This window comes from Dama dama, chromosome 21, assembly GCF_033118175.1.
Source record: "Dama dama isolate Ldn47 chromosome 21, ASM3311817v1, whole genome shotgun sequence".
NCBI lineage: Eukaryota > Metazoa > Chordata > Mammalia > Artiodactyla > Cervidae > Dama > Dama dama.
Genome location: NC_083701.1, coordinates 60,433,503 through 60,453,637, shown reverse-complemented (window position 1 = coordinate 60,453,637; position 20,135 = coordinate 60,433,503). Strand labels below are relative to the sequence as shown.

Genomic DNA, 20,135 nt, shown 5'->3' with positions numbered 1-20,135 from the left:
CTTATTAGAGTATCAAACTGTTAGAAAAACAAACAGCTCAGGAGCAGAAGAGATGCACACCCCGAGGCACAGGGGAAGAGGTGCGGCACTTCCAAGCTCTCTCCAAGCATGCCACCCTCCCAGCAGTTTGAGGTGTTTTGCAACCCGGGAGGTTGCAACTGGGAGCGAAGACCAAACATATATTTCTTATTATATCACAATATCACAGCTTGGAGTATACAGTTAAATTAAAAGTAATTTTTAAATTATATACAAACATGACTATGCAACTAAGAAAAATCTCTCCCCAAAATAATGAAATGTCCAAATATTAACTTTGCTTGCATTTGACTGCACGGATTATTATTTCTTCTTTCTAATTTTCTATAATCTTCACATTTTATTTCATGATAATGCCTTACTTTTATAATGACAGGGATCAGGGTATGAAGGAAACAGCACCCAAGCTCTGGGGAACATATTCTTTAAGTGCCTGGATTAGAAAACTACAAGGCACAGTCTTCCTGTTGCTTTCCCCAGAAACTTCAGAGGTCAGACTTGACTTCTGATTCTCACCACTTGCCTTTTCATCTCATATGGAAAAGGCTGTCATATCTTCCAAAGGGTGAGGTGATGGGAACTCAGCATCACAGACTTCCCACATCCCAATCTTTCCCTTCCGACAAGTCACAGAGCAAAATCCCATCAAAGAGCTCTTACTTTAAATATCCTATTAGAAATTTTAGGTCACAAGTCTAAAGAGAAGTGTGTGTGTATCTGTGTGTGTGGGTGTTTCTGTCTGTACATCTGCTTCCTCCCTCCTTCCCCAGTCTTCAAGGGCAGCAAGACAAACTCCAGGGCAATGATGCAGCAATCTGCCTCATTCGTCAACTCAGATAAATCTGCATAGTAAATGATAAATCTATGTATCAAAATAAAATAACAATGCAAAAGAGTGAGAACCAAAAGAACTCCAGCCAGGATGGCATTCCAATATTAAATTATTTTAAATAACAACAGATTAAAGTCTATCCCAAAGGGTCACAAAGAGTCGGACACGACTGAGCGACTGAACTGAACTGAAAGTTCATTCCACTTCTCAAACTTGCCATAAAATCCAAATTAATAATCTCAGATCCCTATTGGCAGTATTCCAGGCCCTAATACTGAATCAGGCTAAATATTTCCCTTCCAAGTGCATATAACAATCAGATAAGCATTCAAAATCCCTTACTACACAGATATATGTCATATATACATTACATAAATGGTAAATTATGTGCATAACCCAAATATAAACTCTGCTGCCTTTGAATTATAGGTAATAATACTACAGTTATATTCCTAAAAGTGTGGGGGTAAATTAGGTTTTTAATTTCAATACTAGAAAAAACATACTCAGTGGTGTGTTCACCATTAAAGGAAATTCTCTGAAATGTTTATTAAAACTAAAATCATTTTAGCAAAGAATATAGGGACTTCCCTGGTGGTACAGTGGCTAAGACTCCAGGGTCCCAATGCAGGGGGCCCGGGTTCAATCCCTGGTGAGGGAACTAGATCCCACATGTCACGACTAAAAGATCCCCAGTGCCACAACTAAGACCCGGCACAGCCAAACAAACAAAGAAGTAATTTTTAGAAAAAGAATGTAATGATCTCCCTAATTTACCTCGTTGGTATATTTGAGTATTTTTAGCTTCTGGTCTGAAATGAAGGTGGTGCGCTTGCATCCTGGATATTGAGGAGCAGCCCACGTGTCCCTGTGAGAAGCTGCACCTCACGCTCACACGTGGTGCCCACCTACCCTTCTCAAGCTTCAGAGCAGCCCCAGGAAGCAGGTCCCAGCACTGTGCAGTTGCTACTAAGATACCAGCTCTAGGTATACGCTGGTAAGCGGCAATACTAAGACTGAAGCCTGGTTAATCCAGCTCCGGAGACGGGCTCTGTCCCCTGTGGAGCTACAGATCACCTCCGTGTCCCACTTCCCTTCTACCAAAATATCCTTGGCCAAGCCTGGCTTGGACAACCTGTAGGAAAAATAACTGGTGTCAACTAACCAAGCAGATAATCAATACAGACTTTGCTGTTGCTATTCCGTCGCTGAGTTGAGTCCAACACTTTGCCACCCCATGGACTTCAGCACACTAGGCTTCCCTGTCCTTCACCATCTCCCAGAGTTTGCTCAAACTCATGTCCATTGAGTCAATGATACCATCTAACCGATCATCAGTACAGACTCAGTAATGCTGAATGGAGAAGGTACTGAATTACTGTGTCAATTTTCAAAAGGTTAATCAACCCTCAAATTAGAACCAGAGGAAGGAAGCTATACATGGCCTTCCAATAATGGAAACAGAAAAAATAAACCAATTACATAGTCTGGTGGGAGGAAAAGAAAGGTATACAACAGCCTAAAAATAGGCTACTATTTAATAATGTTATCGCTACTTTAATAATAGCAGATTAGCACACATTCTCTTGGAAATGTCACCAAGGCAACCAGAAATACAAAGACAGAGATGTTCAGAAAAATATATGTATATGAATCTGTTTTGCCATCTTTTAAACGTAAATGATCACTATTTTTGTCCAAGAAGAAAAAAATTAGGAGACTAAATGGGGGGAGCAAAAGTAGGTACAGAAGAAAGTTCTGTAAGTAAGTGCCCAATATAAAGTAGAATAATAAAGTATAAAAGTAGGTCTCTATTTGTATGAGACGTCCTGACCTATGGTCTCAAATTTGGGTCAAGAATCTATTAGGAGTGTTAACTATGTATAAAATAGATAACTAATGTATAGCACAGGGAACTCTACTCCATGCTTTGTGGTAACCTATATGGGAAGATAATCCAAAAAAGAAGGGATGTATGTATACACGGAGCTGATTCACTTCGGCTGATTCACTTTGCTGCATAGCAGAAACACAAACACTATAAAACAACTACCCTCCAATAACAAATTTTTTAGAAAAGAATCTACTAGGAGTGTCAAACACATTCTTTCTATGTCATTGAAATCTCAAGTTTTTACTCCAGAAATCAAAGGCAGACTTACACAAAAGAGGGTAGCCTGGCAAACTTCAAAACCCATTTGGGAGACCATCTTAAGGCTCACTTAACTAGGGGTATTAGATGTCCCTGTTTGCCTGGATTACCTAGGACATCAGCGTTTGTGCCTGTTGTTTTGTTATGAACATTAAAAAAGCTGTCCTTGTTCACACTCAAAATGTCCTGGTGTGAACAATAAATTATATGGTCACTATATTTAGCCCAGACATATTTCTTGACTGTTTAATGAAGTGCTAGCTACTAAGTTGGAAACTTAGACTAGTACCAAGACAATTCTGGAAATAGAATCCCTGGCCTCCAAAACACTACCATTTCATTGAAATAGACAGAAATAACTCGAAACAACAGGGAACCAGTGGAACTTGATAATCATTGGTGTAGGGGAGGCTGTGGCACCTTGGTTCAGATCAGAGACAAGGTAGACAGTGCATCTCCTCAAGGGGACACTCCAGAGGACTATGGTAAAAGCCACCAGACCTCATGAGCACCTCCTGCCGAGCAGGCACTGTGCCAAGCATGATGTCCACGTGACGTCACTGCATGCCCAGAACAACCCCAGAGGCGAAGAACTATCATTATGCTCATTTTGCAGATGAGATGACTCACCCAAAATGATGCCAGAGAATTCATACGCCTGCCTCCGGGCATACGTTCTCCACCACTGCGGTGTGGACACACTGCTTCCTGACTGCCCTGCTTTCCCAGGAGTCGATGAAGCAGTCACGTGTTATCAGAGCCATCAGCCGGCTTTCAGTTCCACAGGAGCGCAAGCCGTGGTCCAGCCCTGGCAGAGGGTTGCCAGCTCTGTTAGGGCCCAGAGGTCTCTGTGATTCCAGTAAGGATCCTAGGGAGGAGGCTAGTGAGAAGACAGCAGTGAGGGGTTCGAGAAAGCAGTGAACGCTGGGCTCGCAATAGCAGGGAGCATGACCACCCTAGGCCTGAGGGCCACAGGCAAGGAGTGAGTGACTCAAGGCAACCAAAGAGGATGGTGATAGGAAGAGGCTGTCTGGATGGAGCCGTGGCCTTGGGCAACGGACCAGCCACCCTGCAGCATGCAAGCCAGCAGGAGGGAACTCAGGAAATAACTTCTCTACCTCCTTCTCTTCTTCCGTTCCTGGCAGTGGCTGGACCCCTAGAGGCTGAATTACACTAGAAATCAGAAAACAAGGATGGACACTGATGCTGGTGATAGAGACCGGCCTCTCAGGGCACAGAGGCAGGTGGATACAGGAGGAGAGAGACGCAGAGGAGACTAGAGATGGCTAGCCTGCTCACTGTCCTTGTCCATACAGGAGCATCTGCCTCAACTGGCCTGGTCCCTCTTTGGGAGTCAAGAAGATGTCAATAAGTTGGAAGATGCCAGTCTAAGCATCTACGTGACTCCAGGCCAGCTTCATGGGCAGCTGACCTGTGCAGTCACACAAGCCCTATGCTCAGAAGAACCCTGGCTTGGTCTAAAGGATCACTGACACCATCTTGAAATTCTTTATAACTTTTTAAACAAGGGCCACCCATTTTCTTTTTGCACTGGGCCTCATAAATTGTGTATCCCATCTTGTGCAAGGCAAACCGTTTTCTTCAACTGCTGAGACTAAATTTTCTAAGTATCCCAGTACTTCAGGTATACTATTCAAAGCAAACAAATCCAAAACTAATATTAACTAGAGTAACAATGTTACAGCAGAATACATAACATAATAACGTGAAGGGACATTTTACCTTCTTTTCCTTTCCTCTTTCTCTTAACTGCAGCCAAAATTCGCTGCCCCCTGGAGAGAAACACCTCCCCATATTACAGCTGCCTCCCCATAGCACAGAGGGTCTGTTTGGTAAGTTTGGCTCTTACCAAGTTAGAGCGATCAATACAGACAAACAAACAGAATAATTTACACCCTGGGGTGCGGACTCTCTTGATACAGTCCACTTGATGAGTTAGAGTTATCAAATTATCCAGGTAATGGCCAGAGTCACCCTTGACTTTACCCTGTGTGCCTGGCGTACAGAGGCCCCAATTTCAGGCTCAGTATTGAAAACACACGCATAAAAGGCTTGTTGATGGGATGGCAGCATTTACAAACCACATTTCTAAGCTGATGCTTTCTAAAAAACTAAACCTTGAACCTTCACTGCTTCTGCTTCATGTTCCTGAAAGACACTAACATCTGAGCAATTACAATTTTAAAAGCATCCTGTAACCCCAGGTGAGAAGCCAGAACAGGCCCAGTGACTGATCTTCTCCCATTTACTTCCTCCAAGGCCACCGGACAAAGCAAACCACAGAAAATTTCCAGCAAAAGCAGGGATTGAACTGGGTTTTGATAGCCTTTTTCACTCATCCCTTCATTTCAGAAATAAGTGATGGCACAGATTCTAAGAATTTTGTTTGCTTTGTCATTTAAAGTTAAAATAAAATTTCAATAGATCAAATCAAAAGCATGTATAAGATCCAGGGGAAGGAACCAATAGGAACCAAATCTATGGGCATCAGGACAGAATCAGAGGATCATGAGTTACAGTGTACACTTGAGCTCTGTTGTGGGATGAATGGTGGGCCCCTCACTAAAGGTATGTCCACATCCTAGCCCCAGGAACAGGTAGATGTGATTTTATTTGTAAAAAGGGTCTTTGCAGATGTAATAAAGTTGAGGATCTTGAAATAAGATTATCTTGCAAAATGCAAATTAAAACCATAATGAGATGGCACTTCACCACTGTTAGAATGGTCATCAACAAAAAGACAAGAGATCATAAACGCTGAGATGGATGTGAAGAAAACGAAGGGAACCACTGTATACTATTGGTAGGATTGTAAACTGGAACTCTGGCCATCTGATGAGAAGAGTCAACTCATTGGAAAAGATCCTGATGCTAGGAAAGATTGAGGGCAGGAGAAGAAGCGGGTGAAAGAGGATGAGATGGTTAGATGGCATCACTGACTCAATGGACATGAATTTGAGAAACTCCAGGAGATAGTGAAGGACAGGGAAGCCTGGTATGCTGCAATTCATGAAGTCACAAAGAGTTGACATGACTTGGCACCTGACCAATAAACAACAACAGCCACTATGGAATACAGAATGAAAGATCTTCAAAAATTAAAAACAGAACTACCATATGATCCAGCAATTTCATTTCTGGGAATAAATCCAAAGAAAATGAAACTACTAACTCAGAAAGGTATCTGCAACCCCATGTTCATAGCAACATTATTTACAATAGCCAAGACAAAGAAACAAACTATTCAACTGATAATGAATGGATAAAGAAGCTGTGGTATATATACACAACAGAATATTACTCAGCCATAAAAAAGGAGAAAAATCCTACCATTTGCAACAACATGGATGGACCTTGAAGGCATTATGCTAAATGAAATGTCAGACAAAGACAAATATTATATATTACTTACATGTGAAACCTAAAAACAAACAAATTTTTTAAAGCCCACAAAACTCATAGAAAAATAGATCAGATTTGTGGTTTCCAGAGGCAGAGGGTGGGGGAAGAAGAAATTGGAGGAAGATGGTCAAAAGGTACAAACTTCCAATTGTAAGATAAGTAGGGACAGGAAGTACAGTATGATACTGGGTGATGTATGGGAAAGATGTTAAAAGAAAATAAATCCTAAGAGTTCTCATCACAGGGGAAACATTTTTTTCTTTTCTTCTTTCTTTTAATTCTATCTATATGAGATGCTAGCTGAACCTTTCTGGTGATCATTTCACACTATGTGTAAACCCAACCACCCTGCTGTATGTATGTACACCTTAAACTTACAGTGACGTATGTCAGCATCTTCCAGTAAAACTGGGGGAAACAAATTATCTAGAATTACTATCCAGGTGAGCCCTAAGTGCAGTGACAAGTGTCCTTATAAGGGACACATGGTGGAGAGGAGGGCAGCCAGGTGATCATGGAGGCAGAAGTAGAGGTGATGCAGCCTCAAACTGAGAAACGCCGAAAGCCACACGCTCTCCTCAGGGCCTCTGGAAAAAGTCTGGCGCTGCTGATAACTTGATGTCAGACCTCTGGCCTCCAAAACGGTGAGAAAATGAAGTTCTATTATTTTAAGCCACCCAGTCTGTGGTAATTTGTTATAGAGGCCACAGGAAACTAATACAAGCCCTCAGCCACCTCTCTCACTGTGGCCTCAGCCTTGCAACCTCGGGGAATGGAAAATATGAGGCCTTGCAAAGCAGCCGGTTGTTTTCACAGTGAGCCTAGTTCTGGCCCCAGAATAGGTCTCTTCCCCAACACAGTACTTCACGTATTTGGAAACCATAATAATCAGGCTCCCACAGAGCTTTTTCTGGCTAGACAGCCCCTCAAGTCATGCCCCAGGAGAGACGGGCTCACCCCCACCCCACCCCACTCCCATCCCCTGAGCTAGACTCTGCCCTCTGCACCCACTCCAGCCAGAATAGCAGGGAGGGAACTACCACCTCCCTTATCCTCAACACTCTTTCTTCCAACAGGGCCGAAATCTCATTAATGTTTAAGTAGTCAGGTTACACTGTCAACTCTTTTGAAGCCTTCAGTTAAAAGTAAGACAAAACAAACTTGTGTCTTTTTCATGTGTGTTTCAAGGACATATTGTCACCCCCAGCAACTGTACAGAAAGCTAATCATATTTATTATTGAAACATAACCAATCAGCTGTGAAACCTATCTACAAAATACAAGTTGTTATTTAGGAAAAGAAAGGGGCGGGGGGAGTGATTTCTGAGCAGTCACTCTACATTTTGACAGTTGAGCAAATCAGAGTATTATCAAAGAATCAAAACACACAGGCTTCTGAAAGCCTTAACATTGCAGAACCAACTGGATTTACAGAAGAAAAATATGTCCCTGGGTTGAAATCCCAGCTCCACAACTCACTAGCTACCGACCGAGGATAGTTCCCTCAGCCTCTTGATGCTCCCTGACCTGAAAAGGATAACCGTAAAGCTCCCTGGTGCTGGATTCTCTCTGTTTTGTCCCTCCAGATTCACCTTTCTCCCTTCTCCACTCTTCTCTCAGCTCTGAGAGGCTGATTGCTATGAAAAAGATAGTCCTCGCATTTCCGGCCCTTTGGCTTCTGGATGGTTTGGCCAATCGAACACCAGCAGCGCGGAGAAAAGAGTGGCTGGGACTTACCTGGTGCCTCCTGGCCAGGCCACAGATTGGCAGTTGCTGTATTCTGCTGAAGAGCAACTCCAGAAACTGCTTTCATGGCACCCTTTCAGGGCTGGGTAGTAAAGGCCTGCACACTTGTCTAGCCAGTCTAGGTGACTCCCCTTAACATTACCCACAACTTTCCGAACACAGTGATCCCCTCTTATCCATGGGGAGTACATTCCAAGATCCCAGTGGATGCCTAAAACCACAATAGTCCTGAACCCTATATATACGATTTTTCCTGTACGTACATAACTATTCAGTTCAGTCATACATACATACATAGCTATGGTAAAGCTTAATTTATGCTATGCACAATAAGAGATTAATAAGAACAAATAAAATAGAACAGTTATAATAATATACTGTAATAAAAGTAATGTGAGTGTGATCTCTTCTTCCCCTCTCTCAAAATAGCTTATTATACAAATCGGATGCCTTTTCCATCTTAACTGAGCATTTATCACGCACTGGTGCCATAACTTTTGCAGTGTGAGGTATGACAGCAAAAACATACACTAACATATGTAAAACAGACAGCCAGTGGGAATTTGCTCTGTGACTCAGGGACCTCAACCGGGGCTCTGTGACAACCCACAGGGGTGGGATGGGGTGGGAGGTGGGAAGGAGGCTCAAGAGGGGTGGACATATGTATCCCTATGGCTGGCCTGGGTTGATGTACAGCAGAAACCAACACAATATTGCAATTATCCTTCAATTAAGAATAAATACATTTTTAAAAACTAGCATGAATTCCTTCTTCACAGTTTCATGGATAGAAGATTCATCTTACCATAAATCCCACCAACCTTAGCATAAGATTTCTTTCTTTCCTTGTTAAGTCAAGAACCTTCACCTCTCACTTAAAGGAAGCACTTATAGCTTATCTTTGGCATATCCGAATTCCCAGCATCACTACTGTTGCACTTCAGGGCCATTATTAAGGAACATAAGGGTGACTTGAATACAAGCACTGAGATACCACAACAGTGGAACTTCTAAATGACTAATGAGCAGGATTCTCTGGACAAAGGAATTCGCCTCATCTTGGGCAGGGCTGGAGCAGGACAACGTGAGATTTCTTCACAATACTCAGAACATCATCAATTCAATTGATTTGAATTGTTTATTTCCAGAATTTTCCACTTAATGTGTTCAGACCATGGTTGACCACCAGTAATTGAAACCTTAGAAAGCAAAACCAAGGTTCAGCAGGGACTACTCCTATAGTCCCTTCATTGAGCTTTTTTCAGTTATAGCTTTTTTTTTTTTGGCTGTGCTCTGTAGCTTGCAGGATCTTAGTTCCCCAGCCAGGGATCAAACCCATGACCCCTGCAGTGGAAGCGAAGAGTCTTAACCACTGGACCGCCAGGGAAGTCCCCAGTTATATACCCTTGGGAGTGTGCCATCTGCTGCCCAGTAGGACTCTGGCTGATAAACCTTTTACAGGGTTTATGTTCATAGCAGCATCACTCAAAATAGCCAGAAGGTGGAAGTCACACAAGTGTCCCTTGAATGTGGTATACCCATAGAATGGAATATTATTCAGCTTTAAAAAGAAAGGAAATTCTGACACATGCTACAATATGCGTGAATCCTGAAGACACATTAAGTGAAAGAAGCTAATCACAAAAGGACAAAGATTGTATGAATTCACTTATATGAGGCATCTGAAAGTAGTCAAATCCATAGAAACAGAAAGTAGAATGAAGGGTGCTGGCCAGGGACTAGTGGGAAGGCAGAAAGGAAAAGCTTTTGTATAACAGGTATGGAGTTTCAGTTTGGGAAAATGAAAAAGTTCTGGAGATGCATACTGGTGATGGTTGTACTTAATGCCACAAAACTGTACATTTTAAAATGGTTAAAATGGTACACTTTATGTTCTGTGTTTTAACCATAATTTTTAAATGTATTTAAGAAATATTGGTCACCTATTGCACAAACTACACCGGGGATACACAAACTGGAAAATCACTGTCCCCATCAAGGGGGCTTAGCTCTTATACTTCCCCCCACCATCCACATACCCCTTCTTCCAGCAATTTGTTCCCTAACTATGTCTTGCACTCTCAAGTTGGAATACAAATTCCTTCAAGACAGGGGACTAGCTCATATTCATCTGAATCCCTAGAACCTAACAAAAAGGTGCGCATAGAAAAACTCCTCAAAAATATTAATTGAATTGAATAAGTGAGTAAAAATCTAGCCAAAGATGTCTATGTTCTTTTCTTCCCGAGTCTTCTAGGCAGTCAGTACTTAACATTTCTTAACTTATCTACCTATATTTTCAGAAATGAAAAGAATAGAGCCTCATGCCAAACTCACTTTAAATTGTCACAAATAACGCTACTAAGTGCATCAATTATGGGTTTCAAATCAGAACTCCTCTGTTTGCCAGCCATGTATCCTCCGGCAAGTTACTGAATGCCCCTAAGCCTATATCCCTCATCAGTTAAGCGGGAATGCTGACACTACTATAAGTGAATGTCTATTGGTTTTCAATCCAAACTCTATGGGTCAATCTTCTGGTGACAATATAACAATGTTCTGCTGGAGAAACACCCTTGCTCCTACTTCTTAGCCTATGGCTCAGCAATGAAACCTGCAAACAAGCCCAAGCCCTAGACTGGTGTGGAACTCCAGCCACAAAAACAGGCATGGGACTCAAACAAAGCCAGTGGCCACAGTCGGCCATTGTGAGGAATGCTGGGATATTCAGTCAGTGATAGAGAGAGACGGATGATGAGGACCAAACCTGGGTGTCATTACTGCCTAATCCTACACCCTGACAGACATCACTAATTGACCACAGCACTCTTTCTTACTGAGCCTGGACCCAGTCTTGGATTCCTCTTCAACCCAGCTCTCCAGGCAGCCACGATCAATCTATCAAAGATGACAGGCAAAATGAAGCCAACTCTCTTAGCTTGAGACTAGTGGCTGGCAGTTTTTCTGTAAAGAACTGTGTAAGTAACTATTTTAGGCGTGGTCTCCATTACATATTCTTCTTTGTGTTTTGATGTGTTGTGTTTTCAACAACCTTTCAAAACCTTTAAAAACCTTAAAAAGCATTTTTAGATCTTTCAGTTTACAAAACCCCTTGCTCTGGAGCCATGAAATCAGACTCTGGGGCTGCCCCAGAGATCCACACGCTGTCTTATCTCACTCTGCAGGGCTCTGGGAGCTCAGTCAGGAGCGCTTGGAAATGCTGCCTCAGTCAGAAGGGCACCCATAGAACCCACTGAATTGTCTGAAAAGTACAGAGGAGTTTTGGTGGCAGGAGAGTTTCTGTTATCATACCAATCCCAGGGCAGGCTGACACCCACTCTCTAGGGGGAAGCTACACTCCCAGGAAGGGCTCCAAAGCCCATGCATATAGTGACCTTCATTCTGCCTTCAGGACCTAACTTCACTGCACACCTCTCAGACAGACGAACCCCCATTCCTCACAGCCAATCTGAGGAAAGTAAGTAAAGAGGTCAAATGACTACATTTCTCCATTGTTAGTCTGACCCCTTAAAATTAAGGGAAAAAATCTCTGAAATTGTTCCAAGACAGTCTACCACATTTCTTCTGTCCAACCTTTGACTCCCCTGGGCAGCAAGATCAAACCAGTCCATCCTAAAGGAAATCAACCCTGAATATTCATTGGAAGGACTGATGCTGAAGCTGAAGCTCCAATACTCTGGCACCTGATGTGAAGAGCCAACTCATTGGAAAAGACCCTGATGCTGGGAAAGATTGAAAGCAGGAGGAGAAGGGGACGACAGAGGATGAGATGGTTGGATGGCATCATCGACTCAATGGGCATGAGTTTGAGCAACTCTGGGAGAAAGTGAAGGACAGGGAAGGCTGACATACTGAAGTCCATGGGGTCGCAAAAAGTCAGACATGACTGAGCGATTGAACTTTGATTCCTTAATATTTTCCAAAGTTTTTTTTTTTAATTGCAGAGAAGTATATATAAAGATTGGTTTTGTCTTCCTATTATTTTCCATGTTTGCTTCTGGCCTTGTGCATGCCTGCTAACTCACTTCAGTCGTGTCCGACTCAGCAACCCCATGGACAGTAGCCCGCCAGGCTCCTCTGTCCATGGGATTCTCCAGGCAAGAAGACTGGAGTGGGTGGCCGTTCCCTTCTCCAGGGAATCTTCCTGACCCAGGGATCGTCTCTTCTGCTTCCTGCACTGGCAGGTGGATTCTTTACCACTAGCGCCACCTGGGAGGCTAGGAACTTTGGTTGACTGATGTTCATTTATTCATCCAACAATTACTTATATAATAACAATCCACTTGTCCAGGTACTTGCAGGAAGGGATCTATGTAGATGATGCAGAGTGATAAGAGGGGTAAACGTACGGTGCAATTGCAGCATGAAACAAGGGTAGCTCGGTCCGCTGGGGAGGAGGCGGTTACCCAGAGGTCTGCTGAGAAGGCAATGTCACTGCAGCTGAGCAGGGACGAATGCACAGGAGTTGACCAGACCAAAAAGGATGGGAAAATGGCAGGTGTCGAGACTCAGTGACTTGAGTCAAGGCTATACACAGGAAGACTTGGGAGATGAAGCTGTCAAGGAGACAAGTGTACAGTCACGAAGGTCTTGGAGTCCAAACTCTACCCTGAAAACCACAGAAAACCTCTGAAGAAATTAAGCTGGACGACTGGCTTAGATTTTTGTTTTCAAAGCAAGTTTTCTTTTTTTTTAATTAATTTATTTAACTGGAGGCTAATTACTTTACAATTTTGTGGTGGTTTTTGCTATACATTGACATGAATCAGCCACAGGTGTACATGTGTCCCCCATCCCGAACCCCCCTCCCACCTCCCTCCCCATCCCATCCCTTTGGGTTGTCCTGGCGCACCGGCTTTGAGTGCCCTGTTTCATGCATTGAACTTGGACTGGTGATCTCTTTCACTTATGGTAATGTATATGCTTCAATGCTATTCTTTCAAATCCTCCCACTCTCGCCTTCTCCCACAGAGTTCAAAAGTCTGTTCTTTATATCTGTGTCTCTTTTGCTGTCTCGTGTATAGAGTCATCCAAAGCAAGCTTTCTAGTTGCAATTTGGAGAATCGACTGAAGCAAAAGTGTCCTGATTTGGAACAAGAAGCCCAGTATGAAGGCAACTGGAGCAATTCAGGCAAGAAGCGGTGAGGTTATAAACTAAATCAGTGACAATAAGAACTGACAGAAAGCGGCAGACATCAACAATGACAAATGTAACAAGAGTAATGAGTTCAAACTTTATACATCAACTATATACTTCAATATAATATATATGAAGTGAAGTGAAGTCGCTCAGTTGTGTCCGACTCTTTGTGACCCCATGGACTGTAGCCTACCATGCTCCTCCATCCATGGGATTTTCCAGGCAACAGTACTGGAGTGGGTTGCCATTTCCTTCTCCAGAGGATCTTCCAGACCCAGGGATCGAACCCAGGTCTCCCGCATTGTAGGCAGACGCTTTACCGTCTGAGCCATATAATTTTTAAAAAATCATCTCATCCTCTGTCACCCCCTTCTCCTCCTGCCCTCAATCTTTCCCAGCATTAGGGTCTTTTCCAGTGAGTAGGCTCTTCACATCACATGGCCAAAGTATTGGAGCTTCAACTTTAGCATCAGTCCTTCCAATGAATATTCAGGGTTGATTTCCTTTAGGATTGACTGGTTTGATCTCCTTGAGTCCCGGGGACTCTCGAGAGTCTTCTCCAGCACCATAATTTGAAAGGATCAGTTCTTCAGTGCTCAGCCTTCTTTATGGTCCAACTCTCAAATTCATACTTGACTAGTGGAAAAACCATTGCTTTGACTATATGGACCTTTGTCGGCAAAGCAATGTCTCTGCTTTTTAATATGTGTCAACCTCACATCACAGATCAGGAAACACAGAGAGATTAACCGAGGAACCCACAGCCTGAGAACTATTCATGTCCCAACCAGAATTCATATCCAACAGTCTGGCTGCAAAGTCCACACTCCTCACAGCCCACCCTCCTAAGCACATTTAAAGAGAGAGAATATTCAGGATGGGTGCTGAGTGACTGAAATGGGGAAGACTCCAAGGCAATCTCTAGAGGTCTGGCTTGGGTACCTTTGAACATTTGGATTTCAGCTTCTTAAGCCTCTTCTTCTAAAGAAAACCACATCCCCAAGTCTGTAATTAGCCCTCAGCTAGCCTGCCCTGGACATCCACACTCTCCCCATCCCCACACTATCCGTTTCTCTTTTGCTGTCGCCTTGCATACCACATCAGATCCTAGAACACCATTTCCCAGTTGGAGAGAAAAACCTCACAAGCCTTTCCAATCAAGTCTGAGAAACCAGGACAGCAAAGTCTGCTCTTGGCAATACAGAGGCTTAGGTCTATCATTTTCAAATCAGCCAGAACTGGGAAAACTTTGAGCAAGCCTGTGTGGTTTCCTTCTCCGCGGGTGAGACCTTGGCAGCCCTAGTTCTGTGTCTCGCACCAGTTGCCCGACGGAGCAGAACAAGTATCATTATTTGGGTCCTGCACTCAACAACAGAAGCGCACTGGCCGGGCCTGCAGCCCCAGACAGACCCGCAGGAAGAAAGTGGCCCCGGCGGGGAGACCTTCAGACAGCCAAATAGCTTTCATTTCTCCAGGCATGAAAGTTAAAGCAAGCATCTGCAGCAAGAAACTTGTGCATTTCCTGCGGACAGGGAGACCTCCTGCCCCTCCCGGCTGATACAACCCACTTTGCACATCCTGCTTCTCTGGGAGCTAAAAATAAATTGGTATGCACTGAAAAACACTCAAACACATCTCCCCAGCACACCCCTTCCCGAGTCTCCGAGGGCAAGAGACACAAACCCTTCAGGTCCTGAGTCCGCAAGGCAGACCACTTCCTCATCTGGGTTCCCCGGCGTCTTCTGGTGGTTCCCAAAGCCCCCTCTCCAGGCGCCCACCCCTCGTACACGCCCACTGCGGCTGCGGAGGGCCGACTCTGAGCTCCCCCCGGAACCCGCAAGTGCCCGCGACCCCCACCTCTTCCCCCGACCCCCGGAAGGATGCTTCTGGTGTCCTGGGCCACCAGGCGCACGAACGCCCCCTTCCGACCCAGCGCGCCCCCATCCTGCCTGCCCTGCGCGCCTCTGCTCCCTGGGCAAAGTTGCTCTCCTTTCCTGCCACTCTCCTCGGGGTCTTTGGTTTAGTTTTATCTTCCCTCAGAGGCGTTGAGGGGAGGACAGGGGCACTGACAGAATGAGCTGCACCCGGGAAGGGCAGCGGGAACCGGGTGCCCAGGACCGCGCGCCCCTCGCGCCCACCCCTGCGCCCGCCGCGCCCCGAGAGCGTCGCCTCCCGCAGCGGCTGCTCTTGGCGCCCTCGCCCCCGCACACCCGCCGAGCTGCAACTCCGGCTCGGCTCCGGCTCCCGAGAAGCGGAGGGAAGGCGCTGCGACTCACCGCCTCGGCCGCTCCCGGCGTCTGTGTCGCCGCGGGTGAGGCGGCGGCGGCGGCAGCGCCTTCCCTCCGCCCGCCTCCCCCGGATCGCGCCGCCGCCCGCCGCGCCCCCCTCCCCAGCCTCGCTCGCCGCCTCTCTTGTCTCGGCCGCCGACACCCCCTTCCCTCCACACACACACGCCCATACACGCTGCGGCCCCCCAGGCAGCCTCTCCAGGGTGGGCGGCCGGCTGGGGTGCAGGGGGCCAAGCCGAGGCGCGCGTGGAGTTTGCAGGTGCAGTGGACACCCCGATTTTGCTTGGGTGCAGCCGCTAGACTTATGCCCGTTGTACTCCCTATTCCTAGCCAGCTGCCGAGCTTCTAGCCAGGCTTCTAGCCAGGCTACACTGATACTTTCCAAGGGACGCCATTTGTTTGCCTGTTTGGGCCGTGGGAAGGTCAGTTTCAACACAGAGCATCTTCTGGGCGTCGACTGGGAGACCCTGGGGTCTCCGCTACGCAGCAGTGAAGTTCAAGGGAGCCTTAGAAGGACAAACCCACAAGGTGGTGATGGGCCACCTTGCCTAACCAGTGTTTTTTCTGGAACTAAACCAGAACTAAACAAAAAGCTGGAAAGAAGGACATCTAAGGGATCTCTTCCTCACCACGTTCCTCCCACCTCCTGTAGCCCACCAGAGAATGTCACCAAATCATCCATCTCCACTGGGGATGAGAAGCAGCAAATGTCTTATCAATTTATTCAACCAATATTTATCAAGTGACTGCCACCACAAATTCCTGTCTTGTGTTGGCCACTCATGACCTCTCAAAAAGCCACCATAACTTCTGTACTTGTCAACGTTTCCAGAACCCACACAAGAGCAAGTCAAATTCATTGATTAAAAAGCTTGCTGATAAAAATAACAAAAGGCCCCATGCAAAGCTGTAAAGGCACCGTGACTTGCTCATACTTGTTCTGATTACAAAATCTTTTAATATGACTAGTAGTTAAAGAAATGACAGTTACATTTAGATTCAGACATCAGCTCTGATTTGAAAATCAGGTAGAAGGTTCACCTGACCAAAACCAGGCTCTTAGTTCTGCCTTCCATTTCCACTCCTTCAGGCAAAGCTTAAGAAACAAAACAAACCAGAGAAGCTGTTAAACCATTATTGGATACTACAGTTTGCTCTTGAATTGAATTAGCACATTAGCCCAATTGTTTCGCCTCCCTGGATACAGTTTGGAACCTAGAGAGTTGGATTTTTTTGTTTGTTTTCTAGTGGTAAGCCTGCCTGCCCCAATAGATTCCAGTTTAACTGGGTTGCAATCTTGCTTGCCGACATTTTACAAGAATCCCAGGAGATTCATGCAGCCAGGATTGGAAAACCAGGAATTAGCCAATCATCCAGCTGAGCCTGAGGCAATGGAATGACAAAAAAGTTCTGATTCTGGGAAAGGTCTGCACAGGTGTTGCAAACTCAAATATCCCGAAGGGATTAAAAAGAAGTAACAAAGAAATGACTCAGGCTGGTGACACAGGGCCAAACAGGGAAGGACAACAAGCCCTAAAAAGGACAGTCTCATTTTTCCACGTGGAAAATACAGGTCCAGTGTGGCCATGGAACTGGGATTGCTTATTTTTTATTTTGTTTTGTTCCCTCCGCCCCCACCCCACATGAAGAAGTCAAAAACTCATATTTAATGTGAACTCTTCTAATTTTAAAATCTGGGCAACTGTAAAAACTTTTTTAATGCTCTGTACACTAAAAAAGAAGAAGAAGAAGAAGAGTTTGTAGGCCACAAAGTGTCCCTAGGCATCATTTTGTAACCTGTGGTCTGCACCACTGAGGTCATTGCCTACAGACTGCAGGAAGAACCGTGATGGGTAGAAGGTGGCAGCGCTTGGGGTGGGAGTGTCTCTGAGAATGATTTAAAAACCCACTTTATCTAGTTTAATTTTGTTTTAATAGTCTCTGCTTTTTAAAAAAATCTTTGTTAAAATATAGCTCATATAGCATACAATTCACCCATTTAAAGTATACAATTTGATATTTGTAGTATATTCACAGAGCTGTACAATTATCACCACAATCAATTTTAGAACTGATTTTCATCCCCTTAAAAAGAAATATCATGCTTATTAGCACTCATTTTCTTTTTTTTCCCAACCACTAACCCCTGGCAACCACTAATCTTTCTCTATAAATTTGCCTATTACGGACACTTCATATAAATGAACTCTTCATACAATATGAAATCTTTTGTGACTGCTTTCTTTCACGTAAAGCATAATGTTGTCACGGTTCATCCATGTCAACAGTACTTCTTTCCTCTTTATGAACAAATGATATCTTATGGTATAGATATATTGTTTCATCCTTTTTTTCAGTTGATGAACATTTAGGTTGTTGGCACCTTGGGGCTATTTTAAATAATGCTGCTGTGAACATTCATGCATAGGATTTTGTGTGGATGTATGTTTTTTCCTCATGGGAGTCTATCTCGGAGTGGAAATGCTGAGTCACATGGTAATTCTAAGTTTAACATTTAGAGGAACCGCCACATGGTTTTCCAAAGCAGCTGTACCATTTTACAGTCTCACCAGCAGTATGTGAACATTCCAATTTCTCCACATTCTTGCCGACACTTGTTCTTTGCCATTTTTCAAGTTTATGCCATCCTAGTGGACGTGAAATGGCATCTCAATGTGGTTCTGATCTGCATCTTCCTAACAGCTAGTGATGTTGCTCATCTTCTCGTGTTCTTATCCTCTTTGGAGAAATGTCTATTCAGATCCTTTATGCATTTTTTAAACTCGGTTGTCTTTTTTACTTATTATTTATTATGATTTATGATTCAGGCATAAGTGTTCTTCATTTCTTCTAGATGTAAGTCCCTTATCAGACAAATACTTTGCAAATATTTCCTCTCATTCTGTGGGTTATCTTTTCATTGTCTTGGTAGTGTCCTTTGAAGCACAAAAGCTTTTCATTTTGATGAAGCATATATTATCTATGTTTTCTTTCGTTGCTTGTACTTTGGGTGTTATATCTGTAAGGTATAGTTTGGGCTGAGGCAGAAAAGGAGAGACGATCTCAAAGGAGGTAGGTTACCTTTATTCACGCAAGGAGGGGCGGCAGCCTGCCTAACGACCAGGCTGAACGCGAGAGGGTTCAGGGAGGCTTCATATTTCAAGGGAGGTTTGTGGAACCAATAAGGGAAATGTTAGTCAGGCAGGACATTTGGGGTAATCTTTAGCTGAGATGGCATTTGTAGTTGAACAGGGGATGGGAGGTTTTGGGCGGGGGTGGGGGGGGCCAGGGGGATAAGTCCCAGGTAGATGCAACCAGCCCGGAGCATCAGGGCGGGACCTAAAGTTCAGTTTTGTTTTCCCCAAAGTTAGATGATTCAGCAAGGGCCTTTGAGACCATTGTTTTCTTTCCTAGGCCAAAGGACTCCTTCAATATCTAAAAGGCTTTACCTAATTCAAGGGCACAAAGATTTATGCCTAAACATTGGGCCCTACTTTTTATAATGCTCTTTAATGGTGTGATATTAGAAACTGGGGGGAAAAAAAAAAAGAAAAGAAACTGGGTACACTGGAACAACTGATCTTGAGCCCATGGCCAGACTCTTTCACTTCCAGAGTTCTGATATGCTGAAACAACTCCTACCATGGCATTTGGTCAATATGGGGTACTGAATTGCAAGTTTTTGTCAAGGAAGCAACTGAATGTGTAAATTTGGGGCTAGCTAGGTCAATGGTGGCATACATTCATTCATTCATCTACTCCACAAATATTTCCTAAAGCCTCCTAAAAAGGCTTTAAATTATTCTAGGTTCTCAGGACATAGCACTAAACAAAGCAGACAAGATTCATATTCTGGTGGGGCTTCTAGTTTAATGAGAGAAAAAAACAGATGATAGATAAATAGATAGACAGAGGAGGCAATGGCAACCCACTCCAGTACTCTTGCCTGGAAAATCCCAGGGACAGGGGAGCCTGATGGGCTGCCGTCTATGGGGTCGCACAGAGTCGGACACGACTGAAGCGACTTAGCAGCAGTAGCATATAGATAAAACATACAAGATCCACATCAAGTGAGTGCTATGTCAAGAATCCACATAGAGTGATAAGCTGGAACAACTAGGGAGAGAGCCAAGCAGAAGAAACACAGTGTCAAAGCTCTAATTTGAGGGAAGAAATACACAGCTTATTCTGGGAATACAAAGAAAGCGAATGTGACTGAAGCTTATTAGGTGTCTTTGGCTGAACTGCCTAGAAAGTTGAGCCCAAGCAATCGGTTAGGTGACAAACCTATAGGAAAGTGAAATCTCAGGAAGGATGGAGAGAAAAGAGGAGTCAGGAAGACAGAGAGAGCACCTACAAAGAAATGAGTTGCACAGCTGGTGACTGTGCTAGAGGCTGCAGGAGGCACCGTGGGTTTGCAGGAGGCAGCATGGAGGCATTAGTGGATAGACTAAAGGAGGGGTCAGAGGGGAACGTGCTGATTCCTGGTCTACG

The 20,135-nt window shown here is 44.4% G+C and overlaps 1 protein-coding gene across 5 annotated transcripts in view; it reads right to left on the bottom strand.

Moving 5' to 3' along the window:
* Positions 1-15,703, bottom strand: part of NCALD (neurocalcin delta) — a 435,844-nt gene extending 420,141 nt beyond the window's left edge. For 2 of the 5 annotated variants that reach the window (XM_061123649.1, XM_061123650.1), the window contains exon 1: positions 15,630-15,665. The gene's annotated coding sequence lies outside the window, so the exon portion shown is untranslated. Of the gene's footprint in view, positions 1-15,036; positions 15,053-15,629 lie in introns of those variants that run through there. The other 3 variants (XM_061123646.1, XM_061123644.1, XM_061123647.1) reach the window with 3 other exon arrangements.
* Positions 15,704-20,135: the final 4,432 nt, after the last annotated feature.